The following is a 21,402-nucleotide window of genomic DNA, read 5'->3' as shown; positions in this document are numbered from 1 at the left end:
CACCAACAACAACAACATCAAAACCCACCCTGCTTTAGACATTAGGGATAGACATTAAGAAAAAAATCTGGCAGAATAAATTTTTAAAATGTAACAGAAGTGAAAATTCAGAAACTCAATTCACAAGGGTTAATAAAATGTTAACTTTTCTCTGCTGCAAAACTCTGCAGGTTCAGAGTTGAAAGTTCAAACACCAAACAAAAACTTCCCTGAGGGGCTGGGACTTCGGTCTGCTGCTAGGGCACTCGCTGATGAATGAAAGCCTAGGATCAGTGCCCAGGACTGTCCGAACTGCGAGGGTCTCACGTGCTCGGCATTTAGAACAGCAGTTCTCAACCTTCCTAATGGCACTGTGACCCTTTTATACAGTTCCTCATAGTGTGGTGACCCCCCCCCCACCACCATGTGTAAGATTATTTCATTGCTACTTCATAACTGTAATTTTGCTACTGTTATGAACCTGTGATGAGTATATCTGATATGCAGGATATCTGATATTTGACCCCTGTGAAAGGGTCATTTGACCCCAAAGGGGTGAGTGATCCACAGGTTGAGAAGCACTGATTTAGAAGTTCGGGGCGGGAAGGTCAGGAGTTCAAGGTCATCTTTGACTGGCTGCAGGGTGAGTGTGAGTTTAGAGCCACTCTGGTCCAGGTAACACTGCGTCAATAACTCAATTTAGGGCTGGAAAGATGGCTACGAAGTGCACACACTGCTCTTGTAGAGACTCCTTTGATCCCTAGCGTCCATTAAGTTGGGCGGCTCAGAACTCGGGCGCCTACAACAAAGGCTCTGATGCTGCAGACCCCCTCGGGCAGCTGCACTCACATGCACCCCCCCACACACACACACACACTCACATAGACATGCATAATTGGAAAGCCTGATTGTCTTCGTGAAAGTAACTCCCATTTTAATTATCACCCTTTCCTCCATAAAAATACTGTCAAACATTCACTTGTATTTTTCAAACTGTTAGTTCGGTGTGGTTATATATATATATATATATATATATATATTTAAAATGTAATTTATGTCACAGAGTTTATTGTAACTTATTTTCTTCACCTAACAAATATATATTTTGCTTCCCATCCAAGACAATTAATACAAAATTTTCTGTCCTTGTGAAGTAGAATTTTATCTTATGGCTATACTAGAACTTAAAAAATATAAGCACTTTTGATCCATTCCCTTTCCACAGTTATTTTAATTGTGTGCTTTGGGTTCCCACCTGGCTTCTAACATAGATACACATAGGACCTATTTTGATTAGAATAGGGAATATGTGTACTGGTGGGGAGCTTGGTCAGGTTGACACAGGCTAGGGTCAGCTGGGAAAGGGACCTCAATTCAGAAATGGCCTCCAGCAGATTGGCTTGAAGGTAAGTCTATGGGGGGGGTCTCTTGATTTATGATTAATAGGGCAGGATGCAGCCTGCTGCTGGTGGTGCCATCCTTGGGTGGGTGGTCTTGGGCTTCACAAGACAGGCAGCTGACCTTGAGTCTGTAGGGCAAGGCAGAGCTTCTCCCAGGCTCTGCTTCAGTTCCTGCGAAAGAGAGGTCCTCCCCTGACTCGCCTCAGTGGTGGATGGAGACTGGGGACATGGAAGCAAATGAACCCCCTCCCCCCCCCAAGATGATGGTGATGGTGTTTATTACAGCAGGAAGGGGCAAAGTAGGCTACAAGGCAGACCATGCTTTCAAAGGGCAGTTTTGCTATTTGGTGGCAAACATAGAGCCACGCCTCCAGAGAGAGAGAGAGAGAGAGAGAGAGAGAGAGAGAAAGAGAGAGAGAGAGAGAGAGAGAGAGAGAGAGAGAGAACAAATGCCATTTTTCATATTTCATATTCAGATGTTGCTAACGTATGGATCAGTAACTGTCAGGTTCAAGATGTGCATTTCTCTTTCAATGATACAGAAACACAGCAATTTCCAGGAGGAACCAACCTTGTCATTAGACAATAAACTCACATTTCAAGTTAGAAACAGGTTCCCCCCGGCTCTGTTAGGGAAGCAGTGTTTCCATCTGGAGCCTTCCTGAGCTATTCCAAGGTGACAGATAACAGCCAGAGAGACCTGTGGGCGACGAGAGGCTCAGGAATAAGGTCTGACTGATAACTCTCATCACCAATTAGAGTTGCAATCACCTCGCCTAGTCCTCTGCCTCTGGGCCCACAGCCTTCCCCTACTTTTGCTGTCTCCTTCTTTGTGTCCCCCAGCTGCAACACACTTTTCCAGGTTTTTCCAGGAGAGACAAGGCTGGGCGATGGGACAGACACATCTGCAGCTCCTTATAGACCACCACAGATTGATTCCCTCAGTTTCCCCACCCCAGCCACCCCTCGATTGTAGAAGGAACCACTGTTTTGAGCTTTGTGGTATTTTTATGTTTGCCACCGTATTACTGGAGATAAATGCTCATATTTGCCTTAGCTCGTTTCTAACCCCATGAGAAGGGTGTTTTAGTGCCCGTAATTTGTACCATCTTCTGGATTACGTTGTGTGGAACAAATGTGGTTGGACAGAGCAGTTGCTTCCTTATGTTCGAGGTAAGAGGAGATCATATTATCTAAATACACCAACTTGCATTTCTCTTTTCTTGTGGTTCTAAATAGTTTGGGTGTTTTGTTTTGTTGTTGTTGTTGTTTGACAATTTCTCACTATGTTGAGGCTCTCATTGACCTAGAATTGGCTACGAAGACTAGACCAGCCTCAAATTTAAAGAGATTCACCTGCCCCACCTCCTGAGTGCTGGGATCAAAGGTATACTCTGTCACAGCTGGTTAGTTCTAAATAATTTAAATGTTTCCTTATGATTTCATCTTTGATCCAGGAGTTATTTGTAAGTCTGTTTAAATCTCTTATTTAAGTTAATCTTTAGGCATGTGCTATAGTTTAAATTTCCTTCTAAACACAAAGCTTAAAAAAATTAGTTGGCTATGCTATTGATTCCCAATTCTATTTCCTTGGAACTATAGATGAATCTGGACCAAGTCAGTGAGTTATTGCTACCTGTGTGTCAAAACCAGTACCCAGTCTGCGCAGGGTTTTTTGGTATGCTTGTTTTTGTTTGTTTTCCCATAGTTGGCAAGCTAAGCATGGTTGGCACATTCTGAATGGATGGGAATCTCAGAAGATGAAGTGTATGGGAACTGTAGGAGAGTTCTCATTCATGCGTACAAATAGTTTTATTGCAACACCACCAAGGTAATTCTTATGTATGTGGGTGGCTTCTTTTGATCTATGGAGGGGCAGCAACCAGAAATCACTGGCCTACATAGCAAACGCGTTCACTTTCGACAGAAGCAGTTTGTCAGCCCCTGGTTCAGAGGTACAGAGCCTTAGAAACACGTTAGGAGATGGTGGTAGTATGATTATTTTCTGTGAGTTTGGTGAAAATTTGTGTCTTCGTTGGCAAATGCCATATATTGTCACATGGACATGTATATGCACATATACACAACGACACAAGCCGTATATGCATACACTCAGAGGGAGGGCAGTATTTCTCAATAGTCCCATGGATTTTTGAGACACGTTCCCAACTACAGTGCTTATGTGCTTGTGTGTGTGCATGCTTGTGCATGTGTGTCTCACCAGCGGAGATTCCCAGAAAGTAAATTCACACAAAGCATTTCCACACTGCAATGACCTCATGGGACGTTCTCGTTGCAATCTTACTCCGAAAGTTTTGCTTGAGGACATTTAAAATTAATATTCGGCCTTCTTGGAACAATATAACTTCAGAACAGTTTAGCAGCTATGCTCTTTTTAAACTCTGTGTATCTCATACTACTCATTTTTATCCCTTACAGATTAAATCTCTGCAGGTCAGCCCACATCTTAACCGATTTTCTCACATGCTTGCTGGGCATCCTCTGCCTCTGATGCAGGCTTACGTCGGATGCTCAGCTATGCAGTGAGATTGCAAAAAGGTACCCTTCACTCGTTCAAAAATGTCTCATTTTAACTGTTATGAAAATATAATTTTCTGGGCATAATATTATAGGTTGGCAGTGATTTTTTTTACTCGGCTCTCTGAAGATACTTCACTGTCTTCTGATCCTCATTATAGTTGTTCATAATTCTTTAGTTTCTGTTTCTCCTGGATAGATACTTTCTTCTCTTGGTGCTTTTATGATTAACTTTTCCCTTTGACATATATATATATGTATATATATGTATATATATATACATATATATACATATATATATATAGTCAGAACTCCCTGTATGTGTGTGTGCATACATATGTGTGTGTGTGTGTGTGTGTGTGTGTGTGTGTGTGTGACAACTCCTGCCTTGGAGGTATGCCTCAAATCCATCTTAGAATGTCATCTGCTATTCTTTCTTCACCTCTTCCCTGCACTGTATCCTTTTAACTCTCAGTCTGAGATTCTGAATAGCTTCACGCGTGTGATACACACCTCCCAATCTTGTTTTCCTATCTCTTCACACCCCCATGCTTTGGTTGGACATTCTTCTCACATGTTCTTAGGGCGTTTCCAACTTCAGAGGTTATATTTTCCCTTACTAGTGTTGGGAAGGCTTCTATTTCACGAATCCTTATCCATTTTAGTTGGTCTTCTACTTAGAGTTTTGTTTTTCCTTTAACAGACCCTAGTTAATTAGCTTTCCTGAAGCATAAATCCAGTCATTGTCTATTTTTGCAGCCAGTCACTTTGATAAGTTTTTCTTATATGTCTTGTACTCATTCTCTATGAATTTCATTTAACAGACATTAATGTATGGGAAATTCAAGGATAATGAAGTGAAGTTTTCCCCAGAAATAATTTGCTTGTAGCATTTCAAAAAATTTCTCTTGTGTGGTAAACAGATTATTGACTACTACAAACAAAAACAGATAGCCAAAAATAAAACTGTTTCTCTCATGTGTAAGAAATGTATGTGCATTTAGTTTTGACTAGTGGAGTCTAATGGGTGAGGCAGAAGATACACAGGACAATGATCTGTCAGTGACACTTAGCTTCCCAGCATCCTTTACACATCTAGGTGTTACACTGAAGCAATCTGAAGCTTTAGCTTCGAAGCCTTTGAAGGCTAAACATAACAGCGTCTAAGAACACAAATGCACATGAAGAACCATAACAAACAAGAAACATAAACAACTACCACAAAATAAGAGGCAAGAAGCCCAAGCAGCTCTAAGTGTGAAGAGGTCAAATGACCTAAGCATTTGGTGTGCTCTTTCAAGTGACAAATGATATGGGCAGTGGTGGCCACAGGCATGGGGAGAGCACTTGGCTACCAGATCGTACTTAGGAGATTGAGATCAGATACAGCAACCATGTTCTAAACTATAGTGCCTCTCTCCTACATCTGTCCAGAGACATGTTTTGTATTATGTGTGTTCACAACTCAGAACTGGGCTGGGATTTCAGTTCAACTAAAACACTTGCCATGCATGCTCCAGGCCTGAGTTTAAAATAATCATACCACAAACACATGCACACATACATACCACACATACATAGGTACATGTGTGTATACAGGTGGATAGGCTATAGGTCTTCACATAGTGGTTCTTAAGTGATAGTCCTGTATCAGGTTATATGGTGGAATTATGGAGGAATATTTAAAGAAATTTGAAGAGTACTAAACTCCCCCGATAAAGTTTTGCCATTAAAAATTTACACAATAAGAAAAAAAAAATTTCTGCCATTTCTTTTGTAACTTGAAAAAAAAATGTGTTCTTAGCATTTGTATATTTTGGTAGATGTATACTTCAATGTATTAACTGAGTCCAGTGTTTAGCATATACTACCTCATATATGTGCCATATATTTGTGATGAAATTACTTAAAATCATCTCTTCTATCTATTTTGAAACATTTGAAATGAAACTTTTGGAATGTAGCTTTTATACCCAGCTGTAAGCGCAATCAACACTTGGGATGCTCATCTATTTGATGTATTTCTGTTTATTCTCCTCTACATTTTTTCCATATGCCATTAACAAGTGAGTTTTTTCCTTTTGATCGAAGAGAAGAGCTCTTATAAAGCTTAGGCTAACCTTGAAATTGCTATATAACAAAGGGTGGCTTTGAACTCCTAATCTCTGTGGCTGTGTTTTCTAAGTGCTGCAATTATAGGCATGTGCCAAACATGCCTAACAATAAGTGAGGTCTTCAGTCAATAAAAACATATATGATAGCACTCTAAAGAGCTAAACCAAGCTGTTATGATGGCTCAGCAGGTGACAGAACTTACTACCAATATCCTGAGTTTAGTTCCTGGGACCCACATGGTGTAAGGAGAGAATTAAGAATTGAGTCTGAAAATTTTTCTTCTAATCTTTATAGGCATGCCATGGCACATCTACACACTCACATTCATGCACGCACGAGAGAGAGAGAGAGAGAGAGAGAGAGAGAGAGAGAGAGAGAGAGAGAGAGAGAGAAGAAATAGAAATCTGTTTAAAAAATTTAAACAGGAAAATTTGACATTGAGTCTTAGCAGATTATAATCCAAATTACTCAAATGAAACAAATAAGACCTATACATCAAACTTATAGTTTAAGGTTATGTTGACAGCTAATATTTCTATGAAATTATACCCTAATACAAAGATAAAATTTAAAGGGAAAATTAAGGTTGAACAATATAGAATTACAGAGAGTATTAAGGTCGAACATACAGTTCATGTGAAGTTCACTTTATCCAGGCCTCTTCTGTTTGACTCTAGGCAGTCCACTTGCCAAAAGAAAACCAGATATGGGTTTGGGATGTCTTGCTGGGAGGGTTTCTTGGGTCAAAGGGTCAGTGATGATTTTAGTTTCTTGCCGAGCGTCTCTGTGTGTGTGTGTAATTTCAGAGAAAAAAAAAAAACCCTAAAGCTCATTTGAGTCAGAAAAGAATGGTTTTGACAGATTTCTCTGCCATTTGAGGACCAGTCAAAGGAAAAACATTTTGAGGGCATGTCTCAAAATAACTAGCAGAAGGTTCTGTTGGTTATTTGTTAACCTGCTTCTACTATGTTGGTTATTTGTTAACCTGCTTCTACTATTTCAAGTCTTACAATATCTGTAAGGAGCAAGATTAATTTCATGTCAGTCCTCAGGGTCCATCTTTCCCAGTCTACAGTTGAAGGAGAGTTGATCTGAGTATATAAATCTATGTATGTAAGCTGTGGAGTAGGCAGACCTGGATTTCAATCCTAATGTCACTATTGGCTTTGGCAAAAAGAAAATTCTGAATAACATTTTCCCAATTTTCTAAAGCGGTGATTCATTTTAAGGGTTAGAGATGGTGTAAAGTAAAATTTGTAGCTCCTGGCAGAGATTGTCAATTAACAATCCTAGTTTTCTATACCATCTATCAAAACCAGCTATTTCGAACACTGGACATGCTCAAGTGGATGTCAGTCTGTTGGGAATGTTGGATGGAGGAAGATTCTGGATGAAGGCAGTAGACCGAACTTAATCATAAAACCCATCACTGCCCCCTTTTAGTCTCCATCTTGGCCTGCTAATTCACGGTCTCTTGAATGAGCTTTTGCTTGCCTCGCAAAGCAGGTAGGCCCAGCTATTTAAGCCAAGTTTTGTTTAATAGTCTGCCTTGGCTTCTTTGGAAGTCAATTGCCTTGGAAGTTAGAAGGGCCAGGGTGTCTGGGGGCGTAGCTGTGACAACGGAGGTATTGTAGAAGGTAAGAAAATGCCAGGTTCAGAAGAGAAGACTGGCAGATCCTTATTTTGTGGCTTCAGTGATCGAGCCAAGGAGCACTGAGCAGTGGTGAGTAGTTATTACTGGACTAAAGAGTCTCCCATACTTGAAACTACACCAGACTCTTGGCAGGAGCTCCTATGAAAAATGGGATCCAGGACGCCTGGTGAGACAGGTCTGGGCTTGCTGGCTATATCCAGGGACTGGAGTATTGTAGTCTCTCTAAACCAGTGAAGCCCTTGGGTACCACTTGCATACTGCTTTGGTTGAAGAGAGATGGTACAGGAGCAGACCAATGGACACAGGTCACAGGTCAGAGGCTGGGGAATACCTCTTCTTGGTAGTTGAGTAGGGCAGTAACTCCCAGATTAACACTAGTCATCAGTTGTGTGGCAGGATCTGGCCGCGGTCACCTGAGCGCTCTTTCCGCCTGCGGCATCCCCCCCCCCCCCCCCCCCGGCTGTGCTCTGCAGACCTAGGTCATTTCACTTGAGGAATTGTAGACACCACTCTGAGGCTGGGATCCCGGGTCTCCCCTGCGGGGTGCCGTGCTCGCCTTGTGGGATGAAGCCCTTGAGATTCTATCCAGAGCCCTAGGGTCTACTAGAGACTCAACTGTCCTCAAGATCTTGCAAACGGAGCCCTCTCCCGGCCGCGCGGGGCAACGCGCGTTCCCGGCTCGCTGCTGGGCATGCGCGGCGCGCGCTGGCTGTGTCCGGGAGCGAGCGGCGCGCACACACGGCCCGGGCGGCGGGCGAAGCGGGCTCCCGGGGCGCTGGGCGCAGGGCGCAGGGCGCAGGGCGCGGGGCAAGCCCCAGCGGCGTGTCTGCAGCGGGGCGCGGCGGGCGCTCCAGCTCCGGGATCTTTCTCCCTCCGTCACCTCCCTCGCGTCTAGGGAGGTCGTGGCACTCCCTGAGGAGCGCGGCTGCTCGGAGGGCGGATCCTAGGTAAGAGCCCCCCGAACATCAGTGCGGCTCCCCGGGTGGGATTCCCGCGGCATGGGCTCCCTCTCGCTTTCCCATAAGGGTCTTTGTGAGCCGTCACCGGAGTGGTGCCAGGCTCAGCGGCCGCTGCGGTTCACTTGGACCCTTTGCAACTGGTGTGTCGGCGGCCAGGTGTGCGCGGCGCTGCCGCCCTAGCGCGTCCCCGCGCCCGCTCCGCGCACCCCGAAGCCAGGAGACCCGATCCCCCCGCGGCCTCCTCCGCCCGGGTGGTCGCCGAGGTCCCCCGAGAGACCCCGCGCTCCCCTGGGCTGCGCGGGCGTACCTGAGTTCCGCACACCTGGACTCCCACCCCGCCCTAACGTCTTAGATGCAGGGCTTTCGGAGCGCCTCTCACCCAGCTCAAGTGGGGACCCCTTAGGAAACCTGTTTGAGATGTGGACCCGCCCTGGTATACACCCTCCAGTTGAGGTAGCTCGCTGTGTTTGAATAGTTGTGAATTCTGGATCACTTTCCAACACCATTTTACTTTTAGGAAGATGGCCTCTCTATGGCTGTCAGTAGTGCTTCGGAGGGCTCCACACCCACCGAGAGAGACAGTGAAGGCGCCCCGGGGTCTCATCCCTTCCTTCCTTTCAATGACTACAATACACATGCAAAAATCTTTGCCCGGTTCTCTGAGCCATGTTGTTCAAATCCTCCTCCTGTAGCCCCCAAGTGCTGTTGGCATCTCGCCGGGGCAGGACGCCCTAGGGTTTGGGCTTAAAATCCATAGACATTTGGAGCAGCGAGGCATTAGAAGAGGAGGTCTTCCTGAGCCAGTGTTTCAGCGAATGCATGGCTGCTTTTCTTCTAAAGGTTTCCCTTCTTGCCTCAGACAGTAAGAGAAAGAGACGAAAAAGCGAATAAGATAGTTCAGATCCAACTTGGTTCAGACACGTGTGGGTACTTTGAAGTTTTATTTGGTTTTGCCACTTTGGGGAGGAGGTGGAATTACGATTCCTGGAAGACTTTTTTTATGTTTAAAAAAAATCGTCAAAGTGTCTGTGTTGCGGGCTGTTTCTAATTTCTCGCTCTTGAAAGGATGCCATTCTAAGGCTCCCTGGGTTTTGGAACGGCTGCGCTCATTGTGTAGAATTGTAGATCTTGGGACAGTGAGTCTATTGAAATGAAAGCCAATGACATCTCGCCTCACCTAGTAAAGATTTCCTTCTTGTTTTGTTTTTAAATTGGGGATTGGAGGGTTTGGGGCACGCTGCTGTAGTTCTTAGTTTGCTGGGGTGGGAAATCTGTGAGTGATGAGCTCGCACCACCTGAAAGTTAAGCTTCTCTGTAGACTCATCACATAGCCGGCTGGGTACAGTGAGCCACAAGCTAGTAAGCTTGTGTGTGTAGAAAGCCCTTCCCGCACCATAGGAGACTAAGACTTTGTAAAATTCCGCAAGTCATTCACTTCCTTCATAGCAGGAAAAGAGAGAGAGAGAGAGAGAGAGAGAGAGAGAGAGAGAGGAGAAGAAAGTATCTTTTAAATCCTACTATTCTGAGCCAAGTGTTGCTCTCTGAATTGGGACGTCTACTTTGTAACTTTCACTTTCCAGTGTCATTGAGTATCATTATAATTGGCAAATGATTGTTTTAATCCCCTAACAGGAAACTGGTGTTTAATTTTGAACACTTTGCTTATTTGTGGTCAGAGGCAAAGAGTTCATTTTGTGTGCTCATCCAGCGTTACCCGGATTCAGTGTACACTGGTTCCTTCAACCTTGGCTTCTTTGTAGCCCTGTGACACAGGCTCTGCTCTCTGTTTAAGCATCTTTTCGTTTAGTCCTCTTTCTTCTTCTGAATCTCCTCTTCAGTCACCTGCTTTTATCTTAAAACATAAGTTCGTCTGAGCTAGGTTTGAATAAGAAACTATTAACCCCAGATTCAAACCTCTTTAGTTCCTTAAGTCTTATTGGATGAGTTTTAGCACTAGCTTTGTGTACATTTTCAGTTGGCTTTTCCAAGTTGTACTAGATACATTTGGCCGCTTTGTCTCAGTGCAAAACAACCAGAGGATAGCTTATAAACTTTCAGACATCTGCAGGGGTATCAGAGAGGAAGGGATGGAACTGTAGCCAAAGTGCTATACAGTACATCTCTCCTGGGAATTGCCCCACCAAAGTGTTTGCAGCTGCGGGGAACTGGACTTATTTTTCTTAAGAAACATTGTAGTGGAGTCCTTGCAAACAGTGTGAACTGAGTATTTATAAGAATGTGGGGGTTCTTTAGGTCCACACTGTAGCATCTGCAGTCATTCTCACATACACATCCTAAGTGGGGTCTTAAAAGAGACCATAAGGCCTGGAGAGGTGAATAAAGTGCTTGCCAGTCTAGGATGAGTTCAGAACCTGCGTACCCCAAAAAAAAAGCTGGCGTGCTTCTGCAGACCCAGTGCCGGGGTACAGAGGGTGAATACTAGGGACTTGCTAGCTAGCCAGTCTACCTCAAATGGCAAGCTCCAAAGTCAGCTGTGTACACACACATGCACACACACACACATACACACATGCACACACACACACACACACACACACACACACACATACATGCACACACACTAAATGAATATTGAAAGCAGTCTGTAAGCTATTTATGTGGTTGGTAAATAGTTCAGCAATGGTCGGAGAACTTTGTAGCAACGTCTACTAACATGTTACTATTGACTGCAGTTCAAGGGTCTTATTGGTGAAGTATTGTTAGCCATAGCTCACATTTTGAATATATGTCTTTTCCCCTTTGTTTTTTGGTGATTGAACCCAAGGTCTCAGCACATAGCTCTACCACTGAGCCACACCCCAGGCTTCCTTAGCTTTAATCTAATGCCTGTTTTCTATCTCAGGACCATTAAGTCAGAACACTGGTTACATTTAACGGTTGCAGTTTCTTCTGCTCCAGTTGGCTCTGATCCTTACTTCCTCAGCTTTTCTTTTCTCCTTTCCTTTCCTTTCCTTTCCTTTCCTTTCCTTTCCTTTCCTTTCCTTTCCTTTCCTTTCCTTTCCTTTCCTTTCCTTTCCTTTCCTTTCCTTTCCGTTCCGTTCCGTTCCGTTCCGTTCCTTTCCTTTCCTTTCCTTTTCTTCCCTTCCCCTTCCCCTTCCCCTCCCCCTTCCCCCTTCCCCCTTCCCCCTTCCCCCTTCCCCCTTCCCCCTTTCCCCTTCCTATCTTTTCTTGACAGCTTTGGCCATTTTGAGGAGTCCTGGTCATATATGCTTTCCCCTTTTGAATTTGCCTTTTGTTTGTCCCAAGGTTAGGCAGCAATTAATCAGACCCTTGATCCCTGCATTAGGAAAGCTCAGGCAGAAAGATGGCGGGTTCGAGGCCAACCTGGCTACATGCTGAGGCCCTGTCAGGGTTACTGGTGCTGTGATAAAACACCATGGCCAAAAGCAAGCGGAGGAGAAAAGGGTTTATTTGTCTTTGGCTTCTGCATCACTGTTTATCTTTTAAGGAAGTCAAGGCAGGAACTCAGAACAGACCAGGAACCTGGAGGCAGGAGCTGATACAGAGGCCACGGAGAAGTGCTTGTTTACTGGTTTGTTCTCTATGGCTTGCTCAGCCTGCTTTCTTAAAGAAGCCAGAACCACCAGCCCAAGGGCGGCCCTGCCTACAATGGAATGAGCCCTCCCAGATCAATCACTAATTAAGAAAACACCACACAGGCTTGCCTACAACCCTATCTCATGGAGGCGGTGTTTTTCACTGAGGCTCGATCCTCTCTGATAGTTTTAGCTTGTGTCAAGTTGAATATAAACTAGCCCAGACAGACCCTGTCACAAAACAAGGAAGCTCAGCCAGTGTGGGTTTTGGATTGAAAGACAACCAGGGCAAAGTGCCTTACCCATCACGGGTCACCGTGCACACCATCAGTAGGGTTATCAGACGCATCTTGATCACTGGCTGAGATAGCATCTGTCAGTTTTTTTCTGCAGCTAAGTTCCCGGTCTTCTCTTTTCCATTCCCTCCTCTTGGGAAGGAGTCTCCCAGCACAGCCTGGGTTTAAGGAGTGGAGACTTGTGACCCTTCCCTGTCCCTGAGCGTGTAATATCTCTCTACAGCTATATGTTATTTACCATTTCAATAGAAACCTAGCCAGGTCACATCATGTCATGGAAAAAGTAAACTCAGCCACCGTGGGCTTTGGATTGGAAGATGACGGAGGTTACTTAACCTCATCCACCACAGGTCTCAGTACACACTACCAGCAGGGTGTTCGGACTCATGGGAGAGTTTCCTCTTTTCCTTCATTTAGTTATTGGGTCATTTGTGTCTAAATCTGACTCCTGAGTACTTCACTGTATTCTTTGGACTATAATCTAGCCCCCTTGCAGCTCAAATCCTTACAGCTTGCTTCTTGCATCCCTTTGATAGATTCCTATCAATCAGTGTTTTGTTATTGTTGGTTGTTTGTTTTAAAGCACGTCTCTATAAGATGTACTAGGTTCTTTTTGTATAGTTCCAGTCTCGAATTACTCATTTCGTCTAGGAATTGGGTTGGAATTGTTTGGAACTTTTATTGGAAAGCCAGGTCTGACCCAGGAGTGATGCTTGTAATCACAATGTTCTGGAGGTAGATGTGTCAGAATTGTGAGTTCAACGTTGGCTTGAGCTATACTTTGAAAGAAACCAAGGTCTGGGCACTAAGCGTATATGTTAATGGGAATGTCATTAATTCCAGCCTCGCCTGTGAAATAAGGAAATACATTGTGTATAGGGATTTAGATGACACAGTCTATGTGTGTATATATATTTCTGCATGTGTGTATATCTATACTAAAGTAAATATGAGTTCATACTGGTGTAATGCTGATTGTGATACATATCGTTCTGGTTTCTCCCCAGTTCATCTGGAAACTTCCTATAGCAATGATGAGAAACCTCGCTCCATCCCACTGTTTGCTTAATTGTTCGTTTCCATTATACAAGTTTAGCAGTATTGGCATTGATAAGCCTTGCTAGCATGAACAGCCACGTTGCCATCTGGAGTCTGGTGCCTATATGCAGGGCCTTTTGCTTTAAGCTCACTCTTTACACAGCCAGCCAGCCAGCCAGCTGTCATGAGTTGGTTGCACACACTGCTAGTTACATTCTTATGTCAGAGTCTGTCTTCCATCTTGGAATCCCTTGGTCTTAGGGTTTATTTTCATGTACATATTAAGATTAAACCTTGGTCTTATGAAGCTCTGTGGATTTGACATGCCTATATTGGAAGTATCATATCAAATGACTTTGACACATTAAAGTTCCCTATCTTACCCTATTACTCTCATTATGCCTACTTTTTACTTTAACCTTTATTATTTTTATTATTTAAATTGGGTATCTCTCTGTGTGTCTGTGTGTGGGTATGTGCCCAAGTGCAGGTGCCCGTGGAAGCCGGAGGCATCCATCCCTTGGAGTGACTTATGCGTGGTTCTGAGTTAACTCAATGTTGGTGCTGGGAACTGAACTCTGAGTCCCTGCGAAAGCAGCACTCATTCTTAGTTGTTGAGACACCCCCTTCTCTTTTGCCTAATTCTTAATGAGCTTTTAAAAAATATTGTTTAGAGTTCTTAGAGGTTTAAATGGTTTAAAAATTTAAAGAAATGTTCATTTTTTTCCGTGCCGGAGAGTGAACCCTGAGCCGAGCATTTGTTGATTTAGTCTCCACCCCCTAAGAGTTTTGTAAAAATGAGCACCTTTCAAGTATGGGTTGCAAATATTTTCTTCTAGATTGTCTAATGTTTTTATTCTCTTGCCGGAGGAGGTGCTTGGTTCTTGTCTTTCTGTTTTTGCTTTTGTTGTTGTTTTCGTTTTTAATTTTTTATTATATATTTTCTTTATTTACATTTCAAATGTTATCCCCTTTCCTGGTTTCCCCTCTGAAAACCCCCTATCCTCTACCCCCTCTCCCTGCTCACCAACCCACCCACTCCTGCTCCCTGGCCCTGGCCTTTCCCTATACTGGGGCATTGAGCCTTTACAGGACCAAGGGCCTCTCCTCCCATTGATGACCGACTAGACCATCCTCTGCTATATATGGAGCTGGAACCATGAGCCCCACCATGTATACTCTTTGGTTTGTGGTTTAGTCCCTGGGAGCTCTGTGGATACTGGTTAGTTCATATTGTTGTTCCTCCTATGGGCTGCAAACCCCTTCAGCTCCTTGGGTCCTTTCTCTATGTCTTTCATTGGAGACCCTGTGCTCACAGTCCAATGGATGGCTGTGAGCATCCACTTCTGTATTTGTCAGGCACTGGCAGAGACTCTAAGGAGACAGCTATATCAGGCTCCTGTCAGCAAGCACTTATTGACATCCACAGTAGTGTCTAGGTTTGGTGATTGTATGTGGGATGGATCCCCAGGTGGGGCAGTCTCTGGATGGTCATTCCTTCAGTCTGTTTTACACTTTGTCTCTGTAACTCTGTTTTGTTTTTAAGTCATGGTCTCAATATGTCATTTATGCTGGCCAGAACTCACTATAGAGCGTGTAGAAAGAATCCCTGATCCTCCGTTTAAAAGACACACGATCCAGGTATTTTATTTACAAACCATAGGCCTAGATAGGGCAGGATTAGAGTTCTACTAACTCACTCCCCAGCTATAAGGCCCCTTGTCACTTGCTGTTTCTTCTGGCCTCCGGCTCATGATCCATCTCCTCTTGAGGCAGCCCCCTCCACCTCTGTCTTCTTTCTCCTCTTCTCCCTCTGCCTGCAACCCCTCACAGGATCCTCAAGTCCCACCTTTCTCCCTCCACTGTGCTGCCCAGTCACAGGCTCTAGGCTTCTATTGGCCAGTTAAATTGGGGAGCAAGATTCACGTAGCTTCACTTGGTATACCTGAAGATCTGCTTGGTTGGTGTGTGTGTGTGTGTGTGGGGGTGCATCCACATCTTGAGAAGCCAGTATTTAGCATTAGCATACAAGCAGTGTCATAACAACCCACTACAACAGTGCAGGCCGGATTAAAACTTACGGCAATCCTCCTGTTGCAGCCTCCAGACTACTAAGGTTGCAGGTGTGTGCTACCACACCCAGCTAGATGCTTAAGGCTTTGTAAATGCATTTGTGTGTGTTCATGCATGTGGGTCCTCATGCCATTGGACATACATAGGCATACGTGTGTGCTTGTGTGTGGTGGCCAGAGCATGACATAGCTCTTATGTTCTGGAGCCTTGCCCATCCCCACTGACACAGGGTCTCCCACTGGCCTGGTGCCCACCAGTCAGACTGGGATGGCTAGCCATGGAGCTTCAAGGACTCCTTGGATCTTGCTGTCCCTGCCTCCCCACTGCTGGGAATGCAAGTGCACACTTGAGGGCCTGAATTTCTTTTGTCTTTTGTATTCTGTGCCCTGGAGACTGAACTTGCATCCTCATGGTTTCAAGGCAAGGGCTTTCTTTACTGACAGAGGCATCCTCTGAGCCCCATGTTTTAAGTGTTGGTAAAGTAAATCTACCGATTTCATGACTTAGTGTGCTATTTTGAAGATGAGTACCTATTTTTATAGAGTTATTTTTTTAACATTTAATGTATTTGTTTGTGTATGTGAGGGGAAGGAACACATACATGTACTATGGCATACGTGTGGAAGTCAGCCAGTTTTCTCTTCTCACCATATGATTTCTGGGGATTGAACTAGGGGAATCAGGCCTGCCAGGAAGTGCCTTAACCTGCTACATGAAGATGACTCATTAGATGGCATATTTAAGATCCGGGAGAGTGTTTTCTGATCTACATCCCACTGACAGAGATGTGTGAGGAGTTGGAATGTGTTTATAAAAATTTAGATTCTCCTAAAGAGGAAACTGAGCAATTAGGAAAAACAAAACACAGAATGGGAGAGCTAGCTAGGCTCTGTTGCTCTTTCTTTTTCGCTCTCTTTGAATCTGAATTTCCTGACGTCAAGGATCTGAGTCTCAGCTGTGCATCTTACAAGGCACATGACTAGGTCATGTGGGACACACTCAGAGTGGGAACTACAGTAGTACTTACTGAGTGTAATTGTTGTGGAGGATGGTAAGTGTGTGTGTGTGTGTGTGTGTGTGTGTGTGTATACACAGTGTGTATTCTTTTCAGTGCATAGTAACAAAGGAGAGGCTCCCTGTAGCCAAGGACATCAGAAATGGTTCATCGCACGACTTCTGAAGTTCAAGAGTGAATGTCCTCGGTAGGACTCCAGGGCATTCCAGGCAAAGAGGTAGATACATTTGAGTTGGTCAGAGTGATGGGGGTGTGGTGGGAACTGTGGACATTCTCACACCCAGAGCTGACAGAAGACCAGACAGCCAGTTATGCTCTGTTTTTTATATGCAGCAGTATAAAACTATTCATTTCACTGTACTAGGGAAGAATGGGGCCATCAAAGCTGTTGAAGAATGCTCTGTTAATCACAGGGCTTTCTGAAGTTTACCCTTCCTGTACAGATGAGGGCCCTTTCATTCCCACCATCCTCCGGGATTGTACAGTACTTAAGAGTGAAGTTGGGGATTTCATGTCAGACCATCCTTACAATTAACAGCAGACCGACTTAAAGATGTAATGAGTGACAAAGAACGTTTGATCCTGCTCCACCCAGCCCAGAGTTTTGAACGATGAACAATTTCTCACGGACTCTGGCAGCATACCTAAGCACATACATAGAGTACCTGTTGAATGAATTCCACATTTAATAAGAGGTCAGATTTTTAATTGTTGAAAATTGTTTTTAATACAAGAGAAGAAAATAGCTTAAGGAAAAAATAATGATCAACAGAAGTTTATACTTAAAAGAGAAAGAAAACCATCTTAAAGTCTCTTACAGAAGGCTGCCTGTATTTAGGTTTAGTTTGAAAATGTTGTATGTACCATTAGAATATTGTTTAGGCTGATCTTTAATCTCAAAATATGTGCATATTCTTGGTTATCTGTGGGCCTAATGGAACAGTGTTTCCGGTGTTGGAACACACGTGCAGTCATTAAACACTGGACTCTTTCTGATTGCTCTAGCAGTTATATTTGGTAACATTGTAATTGTTGTTAGTATTTTCTTTAGAGATTAGGAAGTTGAAAACGGTTTAGGAAAAAGAATAAGGATGTGAGGGGAAATAACTGTAAGTCTGTCTGTCTCTTTGAAAGTACTGTGTGTGTGTGTGTGTGTGTGTTTCTTTGTTTTTGTTTTTCAAGTCAGGGTTACTTTGTTTAGTCCTAGCTGTCCTAGAATGAGCTATGTAGATCAGGCTGGCCATGAACTCAGAACTCAGAGATCCTCCTCCTGCCTCTCCAGTGCACTACCACCTTCACCCAGCTACTTTTAATATATATTATTCCAGTTCTCTCTAATGGTCCTGTTGTTCACAGGTAACGGCGATGATACAATATAGAATGTGATGGTTGTATGTGCCTCACCTTAACGTTTTTAGTTACGTGTCCTTATTTATGCATATGTGTGTGATTGGAGATAAGAGGACAGCTTTCTGGAATTGTTTTTCTCCTACCACATGCATTCCAGGACTGGCGCTCAAGTCACCAGGCTGCAGGAAGCACTTACCCACCATGCCATCTCACCTGACTGCTTGTTTCAAGACAGTTTATTTATGTAGCCCTGACTGTCTTGGAACTTGCTCTACAGGCTAGACCAGGCTGGCCTGGAACTCAGGGAGCCACCTGCCTCTGCACCAGGCTGGCCTGGAACTCAGGGAGCCACCTGCCTCTGCACCAGGCTGGCCTGGAACTCAGGGAGCCACGTGCCTCTGCTTCCCAAGTGCTGGGATAAAAGGCGTACATCACTGCTCTCCAGCTTGACTTTTAAAATTTAAAAGAAAATGTACTCGTGATGCTAGAGAAAACACTTAACCTGTACTGTGAGCAAAGGTCTGTCATATTTAAAATCTGTCACATTTAAAATCTGCTGTTTCCTTTGGAGGCTGGAGGAGGGGTTTCGATGCCTTGAACTTCAGTAAGTGGCTTCTGAGAGCCTGTGCAGACTGCACTTGACTGTTCAGTCCTACGTGCAAAGTTAAGTTCTCCACTGCGTTGCCATGCACTGTTCTGTCCCCTGTAACAGTGTGCTCAGCTGTGTGCGGGCTCACATGTGAGGAATCTCCAGCCCCGTTCTGATGTGTTTTAAAAACGTTATTATGGCAGACTATACACACACACAGTCACACACATATACACTCATACATGTTCACATACACTTACACTCTCGTTCACAGACATACTCATACACACTCTTTCACACACACATATGTGCACACATGCACACATTCACATGTACACTCATACGTGCTCACATACACTTACACACATATTCACATATATACTCATACACACTCTTTCACACACACACACCCTTACACACACACACACACACACACACACACACCCTTATACACACACACACCCTTATACACATACACACACACACACACACACACACACACACACACACACACACACATATTTTACCTAGAAGATCCTTGTAGTCAGGAGGGAACACTGCACTGTGTTGGTCATCCTTTCATTTAGCTCTTCTGTGGGGCTTGCCAGATCCTGAATAATTGAAAAGCATTGGAATTCTTTCTGTGATAAAAATCTGGCCTTTGGACCAGTTCCTGTCACGTTACTCACGTGATACGCACCCACGTAAAGCTGGAGGGCTGATGCACATGACTGGGAATGGGCACTCGATTGCATTTATTCACTGAACAGAATGACCCTAGGCTGAGTTCTATGTGTGTTAACTCATGGATTTGCCTAGATTATTGTCACTTCCACTTTTAAATGTATAGAGTGTGAAGCCAACCCCGAGCATCAGTGCTTAAAGACTAAAGGGCAAGGGGCTGGCGAGATGGCTCAGCTGGTGATGGAGCTTGTTGCCAAGGCGATGGATGACCTGAGTTCAACCCTGGGACTCACCTGGGAGGAAAGAACTGACTCTCCTAAGGTGTCCTCTGACCTCCACATGCATGTTGTGTCACATGATGCAGAAAGCACAGAAGCACACACATGGAATACATACATACATACATACATACATACATACATACATACATACATACATACGAAAACAAGACGAAAGTAGGCGAGGTAGCTTTACCGAAGTTCAGGAATCATTGAATTCATTTTTTGGGTACATTAGTGTATTTGCTGTCTTTGGAAAATTACTGGGTGGGTTGGAACATCACGTTTCTTTTTATGGTTCTTTAATTTTTCACATTTCTTCCCCAGATAAAGTTTAAAGTCATAGTGTTGTTTGATTCGACATCTTTGCACTTTTCACGGTCCATCTTTATTATCTTAAGCCATCTTAAGCCTTGCTGTGTCTGTGGTCTTGCAGAGAAAGTGGTCCTATAAAAACCTTGGGGCTGATAGCTGACTGTGTGGTTTCCTGCTCCACACTTTCCCGGTACCTCAGCCTCAACCGCTGGCAGCCTTCCTCAGCCCTCAGCTGACTGCAGTCGAAAGTGTAACTTTCCTAACTTTGATATCTTTGTCTACTGCTGCTCACCTCTTTCTCAGGCTTGGCGAGACCTTGGTCATGAAGAGGACCATGTGAATAAAGGAGACATTCATGGTGGTTGTGACAGACGAGGTCATGTTTAGGCAGCTAAGGAGGCTTGGAACAAAGGCGTGATTGAAGCTCTCATTTCCTGCCATCTTATTTGGGTGGGAAGAAGGTTATTTTGAAAACAGCAAAGTCTCATTATAATAATAAGTTAAATTCTGTCTAGCATAAACATGTTAGTGGTACTTTACCAGAATGGATTTTTGTATATTTAAGACAGGGTCTCCCTACATAGCCTTGGTTGGCCTGGAGCTTATATAAACCAGGCTGGCCTGGCCTCACAGAGATCTGCTCATCTCTGCCTTTACGATGCTGAGATTCAAGGCTTGCACCATCATGCTGTGTGTGTGTGTGTGTGTGTGTGTGTGTGTGTGTGTATGTACACTTTTTATAGGTGTCTTTTATCACTGTAAGGAATTTTAGAATTTAAATTGAGATATGTCTCAAGTGGGATTGTTTAATCAGAGGATGTTCCATGATATTGGGAAAGCTTTTCAAAGAAGAGTGGTAATCTATCTTACCTCCACAACTTGTCTTCTACCCCTGTATTTCTTATCTGTGGTTAGTTCTGTTTTCTCTCCCGGTCAGACAGTTAATGGAACAGCTGAGACCTGATTCTGTCAGCTCTCATTGGACCAAAGGATGGAAGACCTAAAGATATGGAGTGACTTAATCCAATAGGTATCAGTTATATTTTGGGTTATTTTATGATCTTCAGGGTCATTGATATAATCAAGCTATTGCTGTCTTGAAATATAAGTTTAAGTAAGATTGTGAACCAGTAGTTCAAGTGGGAATGATTAGGTAAAAACTTTGTGTAGAATATGGTAGATGGAGGTTTAAGAGCTCAAAGCCATTTTTACCCTATCTTGCTGTCCTTGCTCTGTCTGGGCACTGTGATTGTATGTTGTAAGAAATAGTACATTATATGATGTAAGACTATATTAAATGTTTATTTAGTAAATAAAGACAAAATAGCAGGGCTTTTAGACCCAAGCATGGGTATCGTTGTCCTTGGAAGACTTAACATCTTTCTATTTCTGAATAATAACCTTGACTTTATGAGTCAGTATGGACACTGATTGCAGCTGGGGTTTTAAAGTAAAAAGGTCTTGCTTTGTGTGAGTCCCTGAGCGTGTGGATCTGAATCTCGGGTGAAGTGTTGCAGGTTAGCTAATCCAAGGCTGCAGCTCCTCCCACCCAGTTCCATGGA

General features: G+C 43.8%; 1 protein-coding gene across 4 annotated transcripts in view; it reads left to right on the top strand.

The window, feature by feature from the left end:
• Positions 1-8,287: 8,287 nt before the first annotated feature.
• Positions 8,288-21,402, top strand: part of Eps8 (epidermal growth factor receptor pathway substrate 8) — a 172,153-nt gene continuing 159,038 nt past the window's right edge. For 2 of the 4 annotated variants that reach the window (NM_001271588.1, NM_007945.3), the window contains exon 1: positions 8,400-8,633. The gene's annotated coding sequence lies outside the window, so the exon portion shown is untranslated. Of the gene's footprint in view, positions 8,634-21,402 lie in introns of all 4 variants that reach the window. The other 2 variants (XM_006505508.3, XM_030255145.1) reach the window with 2 other exon arrangements.

This window comes from Mus musculus, chromosome 6, assembly GCF_000001635.26.
Source record: "Mus musculus strain C57BL/6J chromosome 6, GRCm38.p6 C57BL/6J".
NCBI lineage: Eukaryota > Metazoa > Chordata > Mammalia > Rodentia > Muridae > Mus > Mus musculus.
This window is presented reverse-complemented; position numbering and strand designations above follow the sequence as displayed.